General features: G+C 41.9%; 1 long non-coding RNA gene across 1 annotated transcript; it reads left to right on the top strand.

The window, feature by feature from the left end:
* Nucleotides 1-14,006: 14,006 nt before the first annotated feature.
* Nucleotides 14,007-17,947, top strand: LOC147465579 (uncharacterized). The gene is made up of 2 exons (XR_015188032.1): nucleotides 14,007-14,929; nucleotides 15,007-17,947. It is a non-coding gene; the product is annotated as an uncharacterized LOC147465579 (long non-coding RNA).
* The last annotated feature ends 4,786 nt before the right edge of the window (nucleotides 17,948-22,733 follow it).

The following is a 22,733-nucleotide window of genomic DNA, read 5'->3' as shown; positions in this document are numbered from 1 at the left end:
TTCATGGTTCTCTCTCTCTCTCACACACACACACACACACAAAGAACGCAACATGCTTTTCATTCCAAATAGGAGCCAATAGTTTTGTTACAAAAAAGAGGCTTCTTGATAAGAGAGTAATCATCAAAGACATAAGGGATAAAACATAAGGAATCCCAAGCCCAAAAAGAGATCACCATGAAACCAAACCCATTGTAGAAGGCATCATTTAGGTTTACGGCGAAGCTTGCGATAGACACGGATTCGCATCCCTAATACACAGGGCTCAATGTATCGCACACTTCGTCCAAGCCACCTTGGAGTATCATCGACAATATACACTCTCACTTTCCAATTCTCTGCTTCAAATCCAAAGGAAGGTAGTGCATTTATGGGCTGTTGATACATAAGATCAACACAAAGAGGCATTAAAAAAATTTGCTCGACTTCCTTTGGGCACAACTGGCAAAATTTGTCTAAAATCACCCCCAAGGAGAAACACCTTTCCCCCAAACAATGCATCACTTTGCATAACATCTCTCAATGTCCTGTCCAAGGCCTCAAAAGCATAACGATGGACCATGGGAGCCTCATCCCAAATGATCAATGATGCTAATCTCAGAAGCTCTACAAGTTGACTATTTACTTTGATGTTGCATGTTGATTCAAAATGCACTTCTATTGGTATCTTAAATCTCGAATGTGGTGTATGTCCATTGCTAAGAAGTAAAGCTGCAATTCCCGAGAATGCACATGCTAAAGAGACATTCTGTTGACCACATACACAACAAAGTAGTGCATTATAGAGATAAGTCTTCCCCTTGCTCTGAACCGGCGAAAACGGCGCGATATTAAGAGAGAGACACATTTTTCCCTAAGACTGGGACTCCAGACTACAAAGCTATGGGGGTTCTAAGCATCTCTCTCTCTCTCTCTCTCTCTCTCTCTCTCTCTCTCTCTCTCTCTCTCTCTCTCTCTCTCTCTCTCTCTCTCTCTCTCTCGTCATGCAGTGTCGGTATTTTTTAAATTGAAAACGACACAATATTAAGCTGGGATGCATTTTTCATGAACATTGCTCCTGAGTCCTCTCTCTCTCTCTCTCTCTCTCTCTCTCTCTCTCTCTCTCTCTCTCTTCAATGGTCATGCTTACCATCTCACACAATCCGGACCAATCATTTTTTCAAGCAAATAAAATTCCTTTCCTTAAATTTTCCAAGAGCAAATTTTATAAATTTACATTATTTTTTTGGGGTTTTGCATTATTTTTCTCTATTTCAAGGCAGAATTTTTCCTTTTCCCCTTGCTCTGAACCTGCACGATTTTTTGGGCTTTTGCGTTATTTTTGTCTATTATGGGGCAAAATTTCTCGTTTTTCCCTTGCTCTGAACCGGCGACAACGTACGGCACGATATTAAGAGTGCTTCGTAGCCTTGCATTGATTGATGACAATACCCTATAACAACCCATTGGTTCCTTTACAAACAAAACCTTATGCTTTAACTAAAACTGGAGGGGTGTTGGTCTTAAAATGGAAAACCAAGCGTACAGGCTACATATAATGTTCTTGAAAAGACCACCACTGGCACAAAGAGACCCACCTATATCTTTCACCGTTCAAACAAACCGACAAATTACTAAGTGCAATAGATGAAATTCCGCTCCAGTCTCAAGTTTGCAATTGAACAAAACTTGGAATGACCCAAAGAGATCTCTACATCAAAAAGGCATGACTTACATATGTGTGACAGATCTTGTGAAGACGTTAATGTATTATTAGAAACCTTCCCAAAATACCCCTCTAACTTGTGGAAATTTCCAAAATATCCCTCAAATTTCAAAATTCCCCAAAACACACTTGTATCTATTTTGCCTCGATTGATCAAGATTTTCGAATCATTATTCTTTTTTGACAATTGAGATCCTTCAAAAAAAGCAATTATGTTTGAAAATAATGACGCATTTCATCTCGAAAGCCTACATAACCAACTCAAATTTTCGTTATAGCATCTTGTATTGATAGACAATCAATCTTCTTATGAAAAGCTATAAATTTCTTTATCTTTGGAGAAATTTAATCTCACAACCAAAGGTTTTTTGGAAAATTTGAAGGGCATTTTCAGAATTTGTGACAAAATAAGAACGGTACTTTGGAAAATTTTGAAATTTGAGGGCCATTTTGGAAAATTCCACAAAGTAGACGGGTATTTTGGTAATTTTCGATATATTATTTTGGACGGCCTCTTGAAGTCAATACATCATTTTAACCTTCAATCTTATTGTTAACATATCATTTCATTTCTTTCCCATGGCCATCAACTTCAAAATTCTAAGGATCAGATGGTTCTCGCTCTCTCTCTCTCTCTCTCTCTCTCTCTCTCTCTCTCTCTCTCTCTCTCACACACACACACACACACACACACACACGCTCTCTCTCATGCGTGCACACGGAGAAGGGGTATTTTCTCTCTCTCTCTCTCTCTCTCTCTCTCTCTCTCTCTCACGCCGATGGGCAACGCCTATTACAGGTGCCAGGATCTCTCTCTATCTCTCTCCCTCTCCCCGTGCGCCTCAAATACTCTCTTGAGTGAAGTTCACTTTAAAGCATTCATTGCAAAGCAAGAGGACGTCACGTTCAGTGGCGTGTCGCGCTCGCTATTTTGCCCGGTTGACTTGAGAGGCTCAGAGAACACTCGCATGTGGCCACCTGAATTCCTATCTCCTTCATCTATAAGTAAAACGAAGCCGCCCCCAGCGACAGCATGACCCCTCCTACCCTCAAGCCTTACACCTTATCTAATCCTTCTTAGTCGACTACTTCTTTCACAACTTTTCATGATTACATGATAGATTCAAGGGCTCCTTTTGATGATTACATGACAAATTCAATAGCTCCTTCGAAAGCGGAAGAAAAGAGAGCAAGATGCAAGCCCATCAATGATCTTGGTTATTAGGCTATTTTGGTCCATTTGTGTTCTTGTTGAGCAATGCAACTTGTGAAAACATAATCTATATCGCACGACCCACCGAATGATAGGTCTCGCTCGCTCTTACCAATAGTTTCAAATGACAATCTTATACAATTTCTCAAGCTCAATCATGAGTACACACTGAAACACTAACACTATCTCTCTCATTTCTCTATCGCTCTGAATGTATGTGTGTGTGTGTGTGTGTACCTAAGAGCCAATGGGAAATCTGAGGGAGAACTCAAAATTTAGATTTTAACCTTCAAGTTGTAGCTTGTGACACGTGTGAAAGCCATACAGATATACAGAAGTAGATAGAGAGGGGGGATTGAGGGGGGGAGAGAGAGAGAGAGAGAGAGAGAGAGAGAGAGGAGAGAGACATTTCCAACCAAAGGGGCAATGAATGTGTGACCCTTGGGAAGTTGTGCATACACACTTTGCTAAGAATTTTACTTGCGAGTAGACCATACAGCAAACGAATGCAAGCTCGTGCATGCACAAAAAACATATTGATCTTCACAGCCTACAAAGGTCACTTATGTCTTATTGGGATTATAATTGTGACCTTCAATATGATCTAAACAATACGGAATTTACATAAATTTTTGAGCATCCATTACAAATTGATGCACAAAACCAGTGGCACAGTGAAAACAGCATTGAAAAAGAGAAACCTTGGAAACATTGAGAAGAAGAGGAATGAGTTAGCATTATATCTTCTAGTAAGTCTGTAGCCCACAATAGGGGTTTAAACAACATGCACAATAGTCATTTACATAATGAATGTGCATAATGAACCCAAAATTGAGCGAATAAGGTATCAAGCAGCCAAAAGACTTGCAATCCATTCTTGTTATAAGCATGCTTCATTTGACATGATTGAGAGCTACCCTTCTTTCATCAGCTATTGACTCCTTCACGCAGTTGGTCCCAGAATCAAGGGCTTGCTTAGCATGCCGAGCTTGTTTAGCATGCTCCCCAAAAGCATCCAAAATGACTTTCCACAACTCAGTTTGCAAGGTACGATCTTGGCTAGCATATCACCTTTCTCGACTCATTCTTTTCCATCTCAAGAATCAAGAAAAATTCTCATGGCAAAGAGTTATCAATAGACTTAAAAGGTCACCCCAACTCTTGCTACACTACAAAGACTTATATGCACAAAGGTTATGCCAAAGTATAATAGTATACAGTGCACAATAATATAAAAAAAACTAAGTACAAAGAGAAAGCTTCACTATACTATCATATTTCAAAAGAAACCAACATGGGTTTGTTATATTGTACATAGAGCTTCAAAACAAATGTGTGTGTGTCACTGCTTTTAATAAGCAAGGTAAACAATGAGGTTCCCCATAAATAGTGTTGGCTGTACTATAAAACATAATCATAAAGAAAGCGAGATTAGTTCTGCAACGGACCCAATGCCAAAACTTCAAATAATACAACCAAAGTGGTATGCTGTAGCCTGCTCTCAATACCCAAAGTTTCAGACAAAGAAGGGTTTGCACTCTCTTATACATATGACCTGCTAGCCACGATAGTGTCAATTCCTCTCTCTCTCTCTCTCTCTATAACACACATGCACACACTCACTAATACCTTCTAGCATTTTGCATCTCATCTTGTCACTGCCACAGCTGAGGGCTAATTAAGCCTCTTTGATCTCTATCAAAATCTACAGCTTGTAGTGCCCCATGAGAGGCACGCTATAGGTGAGAGTCCTTGAAGATGGTGTAGGCGATGACCCACAGTCAGAGCTAGGTGACCTAACTTTTGAGGATAGCGAGGTTAATGAAGCAGGCTTAGAGAGCTAGCAAATGAAGCTTTTGAGGGCAGGAGCTCCATACAAGAAAAGAAATCGTGTTGTATGTAGGCGAGAGAGAGAGAGAGAGAGAGAGAGAGAGAGAGAGAGAGAGAGAGAGAGAGAGAGAGAGAGAGAGAGAGAGAGAGAGAGAGAGAGAGAGAGAATAACGCATTTCTGGGCGCAAGAATGCAATGAGAAAGCGATGGATTAACTGGACACAGCTATGGACAACTTGGACGGCCTCTCTTGGAGGTGTTGGCGCCTGGCGGGAGGATATGCGTCTGTCGTAGCTGAGCCTCCTCTCTATTGAGAGTTGCAGATTATAGTGTCCCATGAGCTGGTGGATGCTACAGGCAAAGGTGAGGGTGGTGCATGCGGTAGGTTGATGATGAGTAGGCACAGGGTGCAGAGCGAGATGGGCAGATGAAGAGCGGAGGTGTCATAATAATCAATATCTAATTCTCCTAAATGATTTTCTCATATTAAACTGATCATTTAATGTGGGGAAGTGCCAAGGGAGAAAAAGCTAGAATATTGGTTAAGTTAGCAGACCGGCCACAGTAGGGATCCAAAGGAGGGAAAATAGGGATCAAAGGGGGGGCCATCTGCAAAAGAGCCATGTGAAACAATGGGCCAAAAAGACCCTAAGGTTCAGCCCATTAAGACTTCCAAAATGCTAAGGTTCCAAAATTCAAAGGTTGTGTCCAAAGGTCAACCCTAGGGAAAATTGGATGCTTAGTGTGTGCCCAAAAAGTCTTTCTACATCCCTACATGGGAGGGGGCGAGCCCCAAAGCTAGGGGATGAGAGAGAAAGCCACACACACACACACAGGCTCCCTTTACACAAAGGGAATGAGGGACACATGTCAGCTCCCTAGGCCAGATGCCCACAAGGTGTGCCCAATTCCTATTGGAAGACCCTTGAAGTGGACCAATGAGAATTAAGCTAGAGTAAATCTAGTTTAATTAATTTAAAAACATTTAATAAAAGAAACCAATGAGAATTAAGTCTCCTAGAAGACTATTGGGCAGTCTCCCAAGGGGTCCAATGAGCATTCAGGAGCCCCATGGCTTGCCTGATTCCTATTGGCCAGGAGGCAAAGGGGTCCAATGAGAGTTTAATTTAATTATTTAATTACCTAAAGCTCTCACAAAAGGGGAAAGGGGGACACATGTCTAAAGGCTATCACTTATGCTGCTTAATTCCTATTAGCTTGACCTGGGGAGGTCCAATGAGGCAAAGGCCAGACTTATTTAGCAGCTAGGGCTCGCCCAAGAGAGAGAGGGGGCTGATTTTTGCTTGGCATGGACACACACACTCTCACACTTGACCATGTGTGAAGGGAAAATACTCTATCTCCTCCCAAGCTTTAATGGAGAGCTCATCACCTACTCCAAGCTTGTGAGATAGAAGCCTACATCAACACTCTCTTGGCATGTGGATGCAAATCCAACCAAGAGCCAAGCTTCAATGCATGCTCATCTTCTCTACCAAGCTAATAACTAAGCTAAGCTATGCTAATATGAGTGATTATGTGAGGAGATGTACTTCTTTCTCGTAAGATACTTCTTTTTCCTCTCAATCTACTCTCATACCCTGCTAGCTCTCACCATCTTCGAAGGTGTGTGAGGTCTTGGGTCTGAGAACGGGGATAATTCAAGTTGTGTTTGATTAAGTGTTTTGCTTGGTGTATGAAGCTTCCATCTTCATTGCACTAGCTAGTCTTGAAGGAACACAAAGAATTGTATTGTACAATGTCTCTCTTGATGGGAGAAACCATAATACAAAGCCTTTTGGAGGGGGGACCGGCTCCATGCAAATCCGGTCCTCAACTGTTGTCAATAGCTTAATATCTCTCTCTTTTGAAAGTATTGTCGATGCTATCTAACTAGGTGTTATGCTTTTTGTTGCTCTCTCCACCCAAGCACTCTTGTAATTCTCATTAGGAATCTATTCTAATGAAATGCCCACTATGTTCATGCTAATTTCCGCTACACATAAGATTTTAGGTCTTTAAATGTTACATTGGTATCAGAGCTCAAGGTTTCTCTTTTCTTGCTCAAGAAGGGAGGTCCTCAAGCTAGCTACAAATGGTTGGTATTATTAATTGCCTGTGAGTAAGTAGAATAGGGATTTTTCAGCCTTGCAGTGCGCCTGCCTTTGTGCAGTTAACGGGGCATCACCGTCGAGAGCTATGGTCTTAATAGTGGAGTCCTACGGGGCTTGCCTACGGCTTAACCACTATTGAGCTATTAGAAGCTTGACAGGAGCCGGTGCTGTCTTGGTGTCGAAAGACCCTCTCTTCTATTCCTTGCAATTAATGGTATTCGAGCCGCGGGTACAGTAGCTTGAGTGCTTTTTCTAAAGGGGTAAAGAGGAGTAGCAACTAGGGCTTGAAGTGCCAAAGTACACCTAAAAAGTTTACACCTAAAAGTTGTTAGAATGGCTGACAATAGTAAAGAGAGTGAAATTAATGTTGATAACTTTGATTTTGCTCATGAGCAAGCTACTAATGATGCTTCAATGCTTGTTAACTATCTTGTTTCTAGGCTTCAACAAGCCATGGGCAATCCATCTCTCCAAAGTGAAGTGCAACGGCAGCTCCGTGCTCACGGGATTCTCCAAGCTCATCACCATGACGAGAGAACACCTAGGAAGCCTCCTTGTGAGACTACCAAAAGAGGTCTCTCTCCGATTCGGAAAGAAGAAGAGAATCCATATGAAGGGCTCAAGAACTTACTTCTGGATGATGCATCTCCTTCCCAAAGGAGAATTCAAGAGCCTCCACCGAAGGAACGAGAAAGAAGCGAGTCTCCCGCCACCTCGGCGGAGATGGCTCCACGAAGACGGTGGGCTAAACGCTCTCCATCACCACCAAAGCGGAGAAGACCATCACACTCTTCTCCACGCCATAATTCAAAGAGGGATGATAAAAAGCAAGAGAAGAAAAAGGCGAGAAAGAGGACACCCTCTTCTCCATCTTCTTCATCCTCTTCCTCTTATGAAAGCTATCGTGAAGACGACAAAGATCAAGACAAGAAAAAGGCGAGAAAGAGGTCACCCTCTTCTCCACCTTCTTCAAATTCTTCATCTTCTGAAGAAAGTGATGGTGCAACTTTTGAACCATCAAAAAGAAGAGGCCATAGGAAATCCTATGCCGCATGGAAGAGGTCGTCCAAGCTGAAGAAATTCAAAGAGGGAGGGAAGAGCATCTCTTTCCTTACCTATGATGGCACCTTCGGTGCTACAGACAAAGTTTTGGCCTTTATCCAGCAATTCGATGCGGCGTTTGGAGATGAGGGCTTCACGGAGTCCTCTAAGCTACGCCATGTAGCTATGCACTTTCAAAAGTCCGCCAGACAATGGTGGTCTAGCCTACGAGCCAACGGTGAAGCTCCACGAACATGGAAGGCTTTAAGAGCTTCCATTATGAAGCAGTTTTTGGCCACCGATGCCAAAGACAAAGTACTCACCGAATGGCGAAGCTTAAAGCTCTCTCCCAATGAATCCATCCACAAATATGTAGACAAGTTTTGGGACCTACAACTCAAGGCCACTGTCTTCAAAAAGTTGGATTTTGGAGAGCAAAAGCAACAATTTTGTGCGGGCTTAACCGAAGAAATGGCGGAGTATGTCAACTCCCAAAGGCCACGTACCATATCGGCGGTAATACACCATACTATGGTGGCCTCGCGAATCAATTTCCAAACGGGGGGTAAAAGAAATAATAAGCCCCCAGAAAACAAGGGTTCCAATGAGCCTAAGGGGAAGGACAATGTCCAAAAGTCTCCTAAGGGCAATTCCAACAAAGCTAAAGAGAAGGGAGTTTACAAAGGAAAGAATAAACTCTCTCCTGAAGAGCTTGAGCGTTATCGTAAAGATAACCGGTGTTTCAAGTGCGGCGAACAAGGGCATGCGTACCGCGCTTGTCCCCAAAAGAACAACCGCCAAGATCCTCCTAGAGCTTCTTTGGTTGAAATCCAAGAGGAGGAGATTCATCAAACTCACCACAAAGGATCTCCTCTATGCCATGCTTGGGGAAAGGTAAGAGAACATGATGCTTTTATTCTCTTTGACCCTGGTTCTACTCACAATTTCATATCTATGGAGTTAGCCACCAAGCTAGGCATACAATCCTACGAGATGGGAGATATCCTACCCACAGACAGTGCCTTCAAGGGGCAAGAAGCTTCAGTCACTCCCTTAATCGGGAAATTGAGGCTTCATGTCCAAGGCTATGTGGACAAAGAGGATTTCTTTATCTCTCCTCTCAAGCATGAGGATGTAATCCTAGGGGCACCATGGTTTGACCGCCTGGCTGCCCATGTTAAATTTCCTGAAAGGAGAATCTCCTTTAAGTTCAGGGAAAAGGACATGTATATAGATGCTAAGGAGATGGGTAACACCATCCCCATTGTACATACACCAGCTTTCAACAAGTCAATAAAGAGCTCTATTTCCGTGTACATGATTTTTGTTAAAGATTCTCAAAATGAACCTAATGCTTTAGCAAAAGAAAATAAAAGCAACCAAAAGGAATTAGAGTTATCCAATTTTCTCAAGGGGTTTCAAGATGTCTTTATTGACGACATCCCTTGTGAGCTACCTCCTAAACGAGGTAATGACGACCATGCAATTGAACTTCTTCCAGGAAGTTCACCGCCTAACAAACCTCCTTATAGAGTTTCTCAAGCTCAACAAGAGGAGATTATGCGGCAAGTGCATGAGTTAATTGAGAAGGGCATGGTTAGGCCTAGCTCATCTCCATTTTGCTCACCTGTGCTATTAGTGCAAAAGAAAGACGGCACATATCGTATGTGTGTCGACTATAGAGCACTAAATAGGATCACTATCAAGAATAGGTTTCCCGTTCCACGGGTAGAAGACCTATTTGATAAGCTACAAGGATCGACCTACTTCAGTAGGATTGACCTAAAAAGTGGCTATCATCAAATAAGGATAGTTGATCAAGACATTGTAAAGACCGCATTTTGTACTACATTTGGTCTTTACGAATACATTGTCATGCCTTTTGGCTTGACTAATGCACCAGCCACATTCAACCGCTTGATGGAGAAGCTGTTCAGGCCTCATCGAACCTTCACTGGAGTGTTCTTTGATGATATTATCATCTACTCTAATTCATTGGAGGAACACAAGCAACACCTCCAGGTAATATTTCAAGTTTTAAGAGAGAGTAAACTTTATGTTAATCGAAAGAAAAGTGAATTTTTCTTGCAAGAGATTCAATATTTAGGTCACATTATCTCTCAAGATGGAATCCAAATGGATCCATCCAAGTTAGAGGTAATAAAAGGATGACCTAAACCAAGGAATCTTCATGAACTAAGAAGCTTTATAGGTATGTGTGCATACTATAGACGCTTCATAGAAAAGTTCTCACAAATTGCGGGACCATTACATGACCTAACAAAGAAAAATGTTAGGTATACGTGGTCTGCTAAGGAGAACAATGCTTTCGAAAAGCTTAAAGAAAATCTTATCTCTCAACCTGTGCTTACACTACCGAATCTCTCAAAACCATTTGAGGTCCAATGTGATGCTTGTGGTGATTGCCTTGGGGCTGTTTTGCTCCAAGAAGGGCACGCCATAGGCTATGAGAGTCGAAGGCTCGACCCTGTTGAGCAAGCTCTAGGCATATACGAAAAAGAACTCCTTGCAGTTCTACATCCCTTAGACTCATGGAAGCACTATTTATTGGGGACTCCTTTCATTCTGCGAACGGATCACCAAAGTCTTAAGTACTTCATGACGCAGACCAAGCTCTCCGACAAACAAATGAGGTGGGCAAATTTCCTTTCGCAATTTCATTTTCATATTGCTCACATTGCTGGCAAGCATAATCAAGTAGCCGATGCACTCTCAAGACGACCGAGAGTGAATGCGGTTTCCATAGCAACTCACAATGATCTATCTTCAATGATAGATGAGTATGCTATTGATCCCGATTTTAGAGATGTGATTTCAGCCCTTGCATTAGGGAAGAAAGAAGAACCATTTACTTTACAAGATGGTTATCTTCTCTATGGCAATAGACTATGCGTTACTAACTCACTACGTGAGAAAGTAATGTATGAATCTCATGCTCCCCCATATGCGGGGCATAGAGGGATTCAGTCTACCCTAAAGGGAATTGAAACATATTTCTATTGGCCTACCATGAGAGTGAACATACACGAGTATGTTTCCAAATGTGTGGTATGTCAAAAGACAAAATTTGATAGAGGGAAGCAACTTGGATTGCTTCAACCCTTGCCAATCCCTAATTCACCTTGGGAGAGCATATCCATGGATTTTATCTTTGGATTGCCTAAGTCTATCCATGGGAATACGGGAATATGGACGATAGTAGACAGGTTCAGTAAACAAGCTCATTTTATACCTGTCAAAAAGACTATCAAAGCCCATCAAATGGCAACCCTCTTCATTTCACAAATTTTCAAGTACCATGGCTTGCCAATGTCCATAGTGTCGGATAGAGATCCTAGAATGACCAGTAATTTCTGGAAGGGTCTCTTTGAGAATTTAGGAACAAGGCTAAACTTCTCTTCGGCCTATCATCCACAAACTGATGGCCAAAGTGAAATAGCTAACCTAACCATTCTTGATCTACTAAAAGCCTATGTAACGGAAGTAGATCAAAGATCCCAATGGGAGAAGTACTTACCTTTAGTAGAGTATGCTTACAATAACACTGTACATACTTCTACAGGAAAAGCACCTTTCGAGGTAATTGAGGGAAGATCAAAAAGTCCCTTGCTACTTAAGGTACATGGGAAGATCTTCGCTGCAGATGAGTATAGCCGAGACCTACAAGAATCTTTCCAAAAGATTAAGGATGCTATCTCTATCTCACAGCAAAGGCAAAAGGCTGCTGCTGACAAGCACAGAAGAGCCCAAGCCTTTAAAGAAAACGATTGGGTCTTGTTAAAGTTTCCCAAGGCTCGATTAAGGCACACGACGGGCAAGAATCCTACGGGCCACCAAAAGTACTATGCTAAACTAGCAAAAAGGTATTATGGTCCCTTCCAGATTCTTAGGCCAATCAATGAGATGGCCTATCAACTTAAGTTGCCCAATCATTGGCTCATACACAATGCTTTTCATGTGAGCCTCTTAAAGCCTTACAAAGGAGAGCCACCTCAAGAACCAACTATTGAAGACCCACCGGAGATCGAGGACCACGAGGAGGTGCTGCAGCCCGAGTCCATTCTCCGACATGAAGACAAGGTATTAAGAGGCGGTAAGACTATCCGACGATATTTTATTAAGTTTAAGAATTATCCTTTTGAAGATGCTCGATGGATGCAAGGCATACAATTAAAGGATAACCTAAACCTTGTCAATGCTTACAATGCTTCCCAAGAGTAAGCAAATGTACAAAATGTTAAAAATGAACAAAAATTTTTGTCTTATAAGACTCTCTTTTTCTTGATTTGTGCACAAAAATGAAGTAGTATGCATGCTTAGATCAAGTTTGCGGAGACGACGTCTCCCAAACACCAAGTAGAGCTTGTCACTCTACTATGGAAGACTGATAGGACTAATGTGCAGACATGCTTGCGGCAGCCTCAGGCTCTCAAGCGCCAAATGGACTAGTCATCCATTTGGCGCCAAATGGACTAGTCTACACCATAGTCGAGGACGACTATGATTTCAAGAGAGAGGTAATGTCATAATAATCAATATCTAATTCTCCTAAATGATTTTCTCATATTAAACTGATCATTTAATGTGGGGAAGTGCCAAGGGAGAAAAAGCTAGAATATTGGTTAAGTTAGCAGACCGGCCACAATAGGGATCCAAAGGAGGGAAAATAGGGATCCAAAGGGGGGGCCATCTGCAAAAGAGCCATGTGAAACAATGGGCCAAAAAGACCCTAAGGTTCAGCCCATTAAGACTTCCAAAATGCTAAGGTTCCAAAATTCAAAGGTTGTGTCCAAAGGTCAACCCTAGGGAAAATTGGATGCTTAGTGTGTGCCCAAAAAGTCTTTCTACATCTCTACATGGGAGGGGGCGAGCCCCAAAGCTAGGGGATGAGAGAGAAAGCCACACACACACACAGGCTCCCTTTACACAAAGGGAATGAGGGACACATGTCAGCTCCCTAGGCCAGATGCCCACAAGGTGTGCCCAATTCCTATTGGAAGACCCTTGAAGTGGACCAATGAGAATTAAGCTAGAGTAAATCTAGTTTAATTAATTTAAAAACATTTAATAAAAGAAACCAATGAGAATTAAGTCTCCTAGAAGACTATTGGGCAGTCTCCCAAGGGGTCCAATGAGCATTCAGGAGCCCCATGGCTTGCCTGATTCCTATTGGCCAGGAGGCAAAGGGGTCCAATGAGAGTTTAATTTAATTATTTAATTACCTAAAGCTCTCACAAAAGGGGAAAGGGGGACACATGTCTAAAGGCTATCACTTATGCTGCTTAATTCCTATTGGCTTGACCTGGGGAGGTCCAATGAGGCAAAGGCCAGACTTATTTAGCAGCTAGGGCTCGCCCAAGAGAGAGAGGGGGCTGATTTTTGCTTGGCATGGACACACACACTCTCACACTTGACCATGTGTGAAGGGAAAATACTCTATCTCCTCCCAAGCTTTAATGGAGAGCTCATCACCTACTCCAAGCTTGTGAGATAGAAGCCTACATCAACACTCTCTTGGCATGTGGATGCAAATCCAACCAAGAGCCAAGCTTCAATGCATGCTCATCTTCTCTACCAAGCTAATTACTAAGCTAAGCTATGCTAATATGAGTGATTATGTGAGGAGATGTACTTCTTTCTCGTAAGATACTTCTTTTTCCTCTCAATCTACTCTCATACCCTGCTAGCTCTCACCATCTTCGAAGGTGTGTGAGGTCTTGGGTCTGAGAACGGGGATAATTCAAGTTGTGTTTGATTAAGTGTTTTGCTTGGTGTATGAAGCTTCCATCTTCATTGCACTAGCTAGTCTTGAAGGAACACAAAGAATTGTATTGTACAATGTCTCTCTTGATGGGAGAAACCATAATACAAAGCCTTTTGGAGGGGGGACCGGCTCCATGCAAATCCGGTCCTCAACTGTTGTCAATAGCTTAATATCTCTCTCTTTTGAAAGTATTGTCGATGCTATCTAACTAGGTGTTATGCTTTTTGTTGCTCTCTCCACCCAAGCACTCTTGTAATTCTCATTAGGAATCTATTCTAATGAAATGCCCACTATGTTCATGCTAATTTCCGCTACACATAAGATTTTAGGTCTTTAAATGTTACAGGAGGTGAAGGTTGTGAGCAGGTGAGCAACCATGGCCAGGGAAAGGTAATTATAGCATAGGAGCTAGCCTCGACTTCTAAGCCTTGAGAGGAATGTTCAAGAATCACATGTGCATCGCATCAGAGGCGAGTCTGGAGGAGGTAGTTGACGTGTCAGTAGCCTTTATGTTTTGGCGCTCCTAGCTAGGAAATTGGGAGAAGAGCTCCTACGTGGCACTGGCACGCACTGTCTTTCTGGCTCATTTGAATCGGACTTTTGCTTGCACTTAGCAGTTTGCGCCACGTGTAAAGGGCACTCCCCTCCGCCATATTATGTTAGTAGATGTTTTTGGCTCATCTTTGCAAAGAGAGTGAGAATTCTATATGCCTGAGTTATGCAGTTGGAAGCCTAACGCCACAAGCTCTAGCACCCTAAGCTGCTACCACCCTCGCATATCTATCCCAGCTGTGGATGGCCATGCCATCTTCTCCTTCCTTGAAGGCTCCTAAGTTTCAATTTCTCCTGCTTATGAGAAGCCAAACCCTCTTTACTTTGGTTGTGCGTGTCCATTTGGGTGGATTCTTACTACTCGAGCTACTCAAAGCTATTTCAGGCATGATGCTACCCATTCAAGTATCTGAGTAGCCGTGGCTGCTTGCTACTGGAGCGAGCCCATTTCTGCCAACACTATTCGTGCTTGTCGATTCCATTCCTGCTTCCAAGGAGTCAGGTGCCAGATTGTGTGCCCATGCCCCTTTTGCTATTTATGAATGGCAAGCATTGTTGCATGCTGAATCGAACAGTGAGAAGCATCCTATGCTGACCCTATTGAGATCTGTCCCTATTTCCTCCACCTTCTTTGCTCCCATGGACAGAGACGCCATATCCATGGATGACAAGCCACTGTTGTGTTTCAGGTAATCAACAAACATAAGCATTGTGTTGAATAGAAATGTGAAATGTTGAATAATTTTCTTGCTTCTCTGTGTTGTAGATTGTATTAACTTGCTCTAGATGAGGCCACAAGTCAAGTAATCAACGCAACGAACTCTTTCAATAAGAGCCTTACAAGGTGAGAGCCTTGGCCTCACTTAGCTATGATGTGTTGTGATGATTCGCATGGTTTACTCTAAATATACAAAATTATTAATAACTGAAGGAAAATTTCTATTCTTAATCTAGAATGTATGCTTCAGCAAAGAGAACCCCAAAATTTATACAAAGGTTAGGTAATTGTACAAAAGGGTATATGTGTGAAGGAGGATTAAACCATCAACTTTGAAGCAAAGCTTCAACAAAAAAAGGAAAGGGAGGAGTTAAACCTTCATACCTTACAAAAGGGGGTTGATTCTGTTGAAGGGGAAGTATACCAGAACTTCAAAGTAAAGCTTTTACAAAAAGGGAAAAGGGTGCATGCTATAGGTAGGTCGGCATTACAAAAGGCTAGATGTGTTTACTGGAAAATGATTCAAAACTTGGAAGTAAAACTTCAGGAGGGATAAATAATCCTTGATTTCTTATAGAAGAGTAGGCTGTCTGAAGATTAATATATCAAAATTCTAGAAGCATGTAGGCTTGTTAACCCGGGGGGAGAGAAGTAGAAGCATTTTGACGTTGCTATCGCAATTTATCCATCCGAAATTTGTGTCAATGCTTGATAGGATTGGTCAACATGCAATGGCCTTAAGTATAATCCCTGCGTAGAACCGCCCTCCCACAAAAGAGAACTCAATCTTGCTTCAAATGCTTGTCGTTGCATCTCCGAAGCTTTCCTTGAATGCCTCGCTGCTTGTGCCTCGAGCCTTCTCTGCCTTGCTGTCTCCTTTTCTACTACGTTTTGAGCCCGTTTTTTCTCTTTTCCAAGCGCCTTGTCTCCTTTGCCTTGGCAATCTCTTCCTTCTCAGCAGTCTTAGCTCTTATAGTTTCCATGTATTGAGAGGAGGTAAGAATGAGGCTATTGATATAGTCGACAAAGGCCTCTCGATGCACTTGCCGTACACAAACCTCTATTGATGGTATTCTCAAGAGGTCAATGACATGTGTACCCTCTATTCCTTGTGCTGGAGTAGAAAAATTGGGATTTTCATTCTCATTCTAAATTGTTGTGTCTTTATTTCTTGCATTCTTGATGTACTTGCCACATCTTGCCTTAAAGAGAAAACGGCATTCCTTGTAATTGATTGATCTGCATCAATAGCTCGTCCTATATTGGTGGATGTATACAAGATTCCATGAGATGCACCTTGAAAAGTGGATACGTCTACTTCCTCTTCCACTATTTGGGTGAAAGACGTTGCTTGCCCTACCTCTCCTTGCTCTGTCAAAATGCCTTCGTCAATTTGAGTAGCTAGGGTATTCATCTTCCATATTTTCATTCAATGGTGTGCTGACCACTTCAGATGGGTTGTCATCATTGTCGGATTGTGCTGCCTCCATTGATGTAGCATCTAGCTCTTGAATCATGTTGATGTGTTTACATTGCATGCCTTCAAATCTAACTGCTGAAAAAGCTAGTGGCCACATGCCGGTTGCCCGAAAGCCAACTTTGATATTTGATTCTGTGAAGGAGGATTTTATAGCCTTAGCCTCTATAGTTGCAAGTTCAGATTTTGTAGCTTCTCTTGAAGAGGATTTTTGTTGCCATATGTCCCTTTCCTTTCAAAATTGCACCTTCAATGACTTGAAGACACTTACATCCAGTGGTTGAAGCTTATGTGATGTATGAGATGGTAATGTGATGATGTCTATTCCAGCCGCTTGAGCGTTTCCTACTACATCCAATGAAACACGACTTCCATGGCCGTCGAGAATGAGAAGATGCCTGCTTGACTTTCCCACCATTTGAGTTATAGCATTGTCAAAATGATCTAGCCATGCCTGAAAAAGTTTCCCTATCATCCAAGCTTTTTTTTTTTTGCATAGCCATGGCTACCCCCATTTCACAATTCTTAATGTAATCGCTCTTTATGTGACTACCCTTGAAAATGTAGTATGAAGGAATGGTTTGGCCAACAACATTTACGTAACACAAAAGTATCAACCATTCGTGCGAATCGCATGTGACACGCTAGACTGCTTTTGTCCCTTTTTTGTCGAGTACTTTCATGCCCTTATCCCTTGAACTGTTGAACCTTGAAAACGTGTCTCGTTTGCGTTCCATATGTTCTCAAGTGCCAACCCAAGCGTGATCCATTCCAACACTCTTGAGTGATTTTCTCTAAAGAAAAAATAGCTTTAAGTGAGATTCAAGATTATAAGAATGTACATTAGGGTTTGCGGAGCGATCCTGCTCTACTTGTTGGGTGTACGGTAGGGCAAGGCATGTACAATGTTCGTTGTTGGGTGGTTTTTTGTGGAAGCGGACAATGGCCTCCTCTAGGGTGAGGGGCTGACGGGCTGCCTTGGCCCTGCGGCGGCTACAACCCTCCCTAATTTGCCTATGCAAGGGTTGGCTCTGTGTGTTGGGGTGTTCATGCCCGCAAATGGGCGCTCCAGATGCTTTGGCTCAGTTTGGGTGGAGATCGTTTCTTGGTGCTTGTGCAACATCGATGGATCTCCTTGCTTATTGCACAAGTTTGCACATTTGTCCTATTTCTATCTCTGACTTTTCTGATTGATAGTTTCTGGTGACTCTTTTGGGGGGCATGAGGCAAGCCAGTGCCAATGGTGACCTCATGGTGGCACCCTAGAAGGCTGTAGTTGGTGATGGGGATGTAGGGCCCTATCCTCAAAATGGTAGTAAGGTCTTTTTACAAAAGGGTGGCACCGTTCAACCATTGTATTGTTTTGTTACTTGCATATTCATGGGGATATCTTGTCAAGGTGGCATGCCTTTAAAAGTCTGTGGCAAACTCGAGATGTTGTAGTTCTTGTGATTTTGCTGTGTTTGATTGGGCAGGATTGTATAAGGACCTTTGTAATTCTTTATGGCTCCATTGCATTGTTTCAACATGGAATTGATGTATCACTTTATGTTTTTTAAATGTGAGAACTTATGTACTACGGCATGCTCATTTCCACCCAACCATGGTTGCCCTAAGCTCTGTAACCAATGTGAGAACTAAGGTACTACATCATGCTCACTTAATTACTCACTTCATTGAGTGAGTACCGACTGGAAAAAAAACTCGTTTGGGTGCCAAAGATCCAAACTCGTTTGGTGTTTGCAATTGATGCCTAGTGAACCTTTCACCTCTTAGCTACATTGTAACAATCAAGAGATTGCATGTGTGATTTATGCAGAAATGTCATTAGGTTGCATTATCGAGACACATAAGCATGTGCTTCATTTGACGAACACGTGTCAATCAAGGCTCATTGAAGCTCGGGGGGTCGACAGTATAATCATGTTAACCTATCGCACAAGTTCAATAAGAGGCTTTTTTATTTTATTTTTGATAAGAATTTAAGAAATTTAATTGAGATACACTAAAAAGAGGGGTTTTAAGATCCATTTTGGTAAAAAAATTGTTTATTCATAGAAAAGAGGGGTCAATCTATTCACGTCCACATTTTAGTCTATTCACAAAAAAATAGGGGTCAATCTATTTACGTCCACATTTTAACAAAGGAGTTTTCAAAGTACTCTTCGATCGTACATACCCCCAACAATCATGTGATATTGCTAGGAATAAAAAATGCGTTTACTTGGAAGTGATTGCTTGTAGTTTTGGCTCCTACTGCAATGTAGATTCCACTAGCACATTTCCAAAACAACATTTGTGACTACAAGATCACACTTGTTTTGAAACAATAGCGCATTTCTAGATTGCCAAATAACTCTCAAAACAGTTATGTCAATAAGATCCAACTTGTTGATGTGTTTGGAGCCCATAACTAGGCTGCGTCTAAAGAGGGCCGTTTGCAAACGTGTGTACACTCTCCTGTAGATTGAGCTTGTGATGTCTCTGATTTCCAGACACCCCCAGATCAAGTGCGTGAGAGATTCATTCAGGTGCTTGCATCTGACACAAGTACCTTTGGCAAGACCTCTAGCTTTGGCTTTATCACCGGTTGGGATGAGCCCAAAGAGAAGTTTCCAAACGAAGATTTTTTGTGTCTCTCTTCACACTTGGCCTTCCAAATGTTTTCAAGTACTTAATTCCATTTGCTTCCTGCCCACTTTTTGGACTAGATCTTGTTGAGGTATTCGATCCACACCTTTGAAGAGCAAAGCTTTTCATATATTATTTTAGTCTTGGGCGAGCAGAATACCGTTTCTCTAGGCCACTTCTAGGCTTTCCAATCAAGCGGTGTGGAGAGTGGAGGAAGTGTTAAGTTTGAGATCTTTTCTAGTAGTCTTTTGATGAGGGCTTCCTCTTAGAGCAAGAGCTTGCAACAAATCTTCACATGTGCCAAGGTTTGCCAATCCCCTGTTTGATGATTGCAAAGAGAATCCAAGGTGTCAAAGCCCTTGTTGTTTAGATTCCTGGTAACTTCAATCCAATGGCTATTAAGGCTTAAGCCTTCCACTATGGGGCGCCATGGAGACCAGTGTCAAGATCATATAGAGATACCTTGTTACCATCATCCTGTGCCACATGTAAACGTGTAAAAATTTGTGTATCTCTTAACCTCTAGAGCATACCTATTGATTCCTCTCACATTCCGTCCCTTTTTCCAGTTTGCACAAAAGGGTTCTTCAAAATTTTTACAAACTTCCAGATCAGCTACATCAATCCCACCATAAGGGGGCATGTAAAATAGAGGGGAGACTCTCTCAATATAAGACAAAATGATGTTTAATGGCTACATCACAAAATGGGACGAGAAAAGAGCCAAGAAAGATTGTGCTCCAATGTGAAGAAACTTTCTTGACCACCACAAACTAATTCTTGCCACCCCCTTTTAGCTCTATCTAAGCTACCTTGGATGCTATCATTTTTCCTTCTTAATTTCTATCACGCTTCAAAAAAAAACCTATAGGTCTCTCAAAAAAGGGGTTGTTTTATTACCTCATGGAATATACATATAGTGGGTTTTCAAAACCCTTTGAATGCACATGGTATCGATCATTTCATATATGTGAGCTCCGTAAGAGTCATATGATGGCAACATATTGTTCTATGGTTGTTGCAAGCACCTAAAAGGAGAGAGTATCTCAAAGAGATGGATGCGCTTGCTTCAAGCGTCTTCTTTACATGACAAAGTCTTTCACTCTTTTGCTTGGGGGTAAGATAAGCAACATAACCACCTTTGAGCTAAGCATGACCCATTATTGAAGGTAGTAGAAGTAACATAGCCCATACAACAAGATGCATGTTAGAAATGCATGAGTCATAGATTGCACCTCTTCTTCCTCAGTCCCTAGATTTAAAAACTTCTTATCCACTTGTCTACGTTTAAGAGTCGATACCACCATTTGTTGAAGGTCTTTGATAAGCCCTCTCCTCAGCAGGGCATCAAATGAAACTGTGGAAACTAGAGTTGTTGAGGGTGGATCCTACACCTCCCCATTGATAAGCCACCAATGAGAGAGAGAGAGAGAGAGAGAGAGAGAGAGAGAGAGAGAGAGAGAGAGAGAGAGAGAGAGAGAGAGCACTTTTCTTGGAACCCAATCCAATCCCAATGCTAGGGCCTCCCTCTCTTTTTTTCTTTGCCTTGGCCTCCACTCACCCCACCAATCCCTCTCCTTATGCCACATGACAGAGACCTCCAAAAGTGCATTAGGGCCAAAGGATGTATAGATGGTACCACTTTTTGCACCTTTTGGTGGTACCACCAATAGCGCCTAGAAGGAGGAAACTTTATTGTTTTTCAAATGTGGAGAGAGAGGGGACTTTTCATGTTGCATGCAAGGGTATTATTTGAAAAGCATGCAAAATCTAGTTATATCTACCTCTTGTGTAATAATGGGTCATTATGGCCTAGCATGGGGTCCTCTTTTTTCAAAAGTCCATTAGACATTGATGATGATGTGGCCCCCACCTGTCGCCTCCACCGTCTCCCTTCTCACAGAAGCTACCATCCTTTCCTCTTCTGCATCCTTCTCACAGAAGCTACCCTTCTTTCCGATCGCTTGAGAGATGAGTACTCCCCCCCCAAGAAGACCACACCCTCCCCAAGAAGTGCAAGAAGCCATTTCAGGATGTAGAGTCTGCTCAATAGAACCCTTCAAATGCTCCAATATGAGAGCCTACTCAAGATTCCATGTCTAAATGTGGTCCCCTAATAGCAAAGTCTTCTAAAAAATGTGCTATGCTAGTCTATCTTGTCTAAGCAATGCATACTTGCATTGATGGACGTGTCAATGCATGCTTTTCAATATTGGCAGCAAAACTAACTTTTATTGACCTTATTTGTAGCATCATCAGAGTATCCTAAACTGTTCCAATTTTGCTACTCAGCATTGGAGTTGCATAAGGAGTATGGGTTGACCATGGAGGGTAAGTTGTCCAAGGGCCTTACCGATGAGAACTTCCACCTGATCAGTGGTCGCTGTCTTCAAGGTGCATGAGAAGAAGAAGATTAAGGTCTTTTTTAGTGAGTTACCACAATTGGACGTCTGTAGCATAACTGTCTGCTGGCACTAACATATTGTCAATACCGAGGGAAGCGACTCAGATGGGGCGTGGAGACTCTTTGAGCGTGTTAATCTCAAGAAGTGAACCTACAAAACTAAGCTATCATAATCACTAGCAAATCTATCACTCTCTACGCTGGGAATTCTGCATATGTCCTATCTCACTGCTCTAGGTCGTCACGCCGTTTCGTCAACCAAATGATCTCAAAATGCAACAAAACTTTTGGAGGAGGTATAATAGGCCCAAGGGCACTAGCCTACAAAGTCTGGAGGTCATTCAACAAGGTACCCAAGTCTTGATCCATCATTGTCCAAGTCTTGAAAACTTGCAACAAAACTATCAAGAATGATAACACTATGGTCTAAGAGCACTCTTCTAAGGTCAAAACATAAAAAATTAACCATTTTTGCACTCAAAACTGTAGATTTAGCTCCCAGACAAGTAGTCGCAAACCACAACAAAATTGAGAATGATTACACTTAAATGAAAGAACAAGAGACAAGGAACACAATGCACTTTTTTGAATTGAATATTGATTACCTGAGATTGAGAAAAACTGATTACAAGATGATGTTGAGTTGCCGCTCTCAGTCATATGTACAGAGCTCTTCCCAAAACTTTAGATAATGTTTCAAAAGGTGTGTTCAAACTAGAAAAATTGAACCTTATATGTAGGGCTTCTCATTTAGTCAATGACCGACTTACAAGACTTTTTAGTTCGAGACAAAAGAATTATAGCTCAGAGTGTACAACAATGAGGCTCAATAATTTTGACTCCTCTTTTATAAAAGGTTTTCCTAAAAAAATAACAGTACATCAAAATCATGGATTTGTGGCAGTGTAACCTAGTAGAAGAAGCTTACTAGGTCATTCCGTAAACATTCCCCCCTTCCTAATTGTTGCACGTTGTCGTGCAAAATTTGTCTTAGATTTAAGTAGTTGAACTGGCTTTTCTTCAATGTCTGCATGATTCTTCTAAACTTTTGAGCCCAATCTATGATGTTTGCTTGAGTAGATAGGTCCTTGAATGGGTTATTGAGGACTAAGCGCTAATAGCCGATGTGGCGCACTTGTAGATCTTTGGTGAGAGGGTTGAAAATTATGGAATCCATTTAAAAGAAGCTGATCATGAATGCCTCTTCAAAAGGTTTCATATAATGCAAAGGCAAAAACATGATCATGGCATACATTCCCATAA

Source organism: Adiantum capillus-veneris, chromosome 1, assembly GCF_014529385.1.
Source record: "Adiantum capillus-veneris isolate H3 chromosome 1, ASM1452938v2, whole genome shotgun sequence".
NCBI classification, from domain to species: Eukaryota; Viridiplantae; Streptophyta; class Polypodiopsida; order Polypodiales; family Pteridaceae; genus Adiantum; species Adiantum capillus-veneris.
Note: the sequence above shows the minus strand (reverse complement) of the source record. Positions and strands in the feature narration are given on the sequence as shown.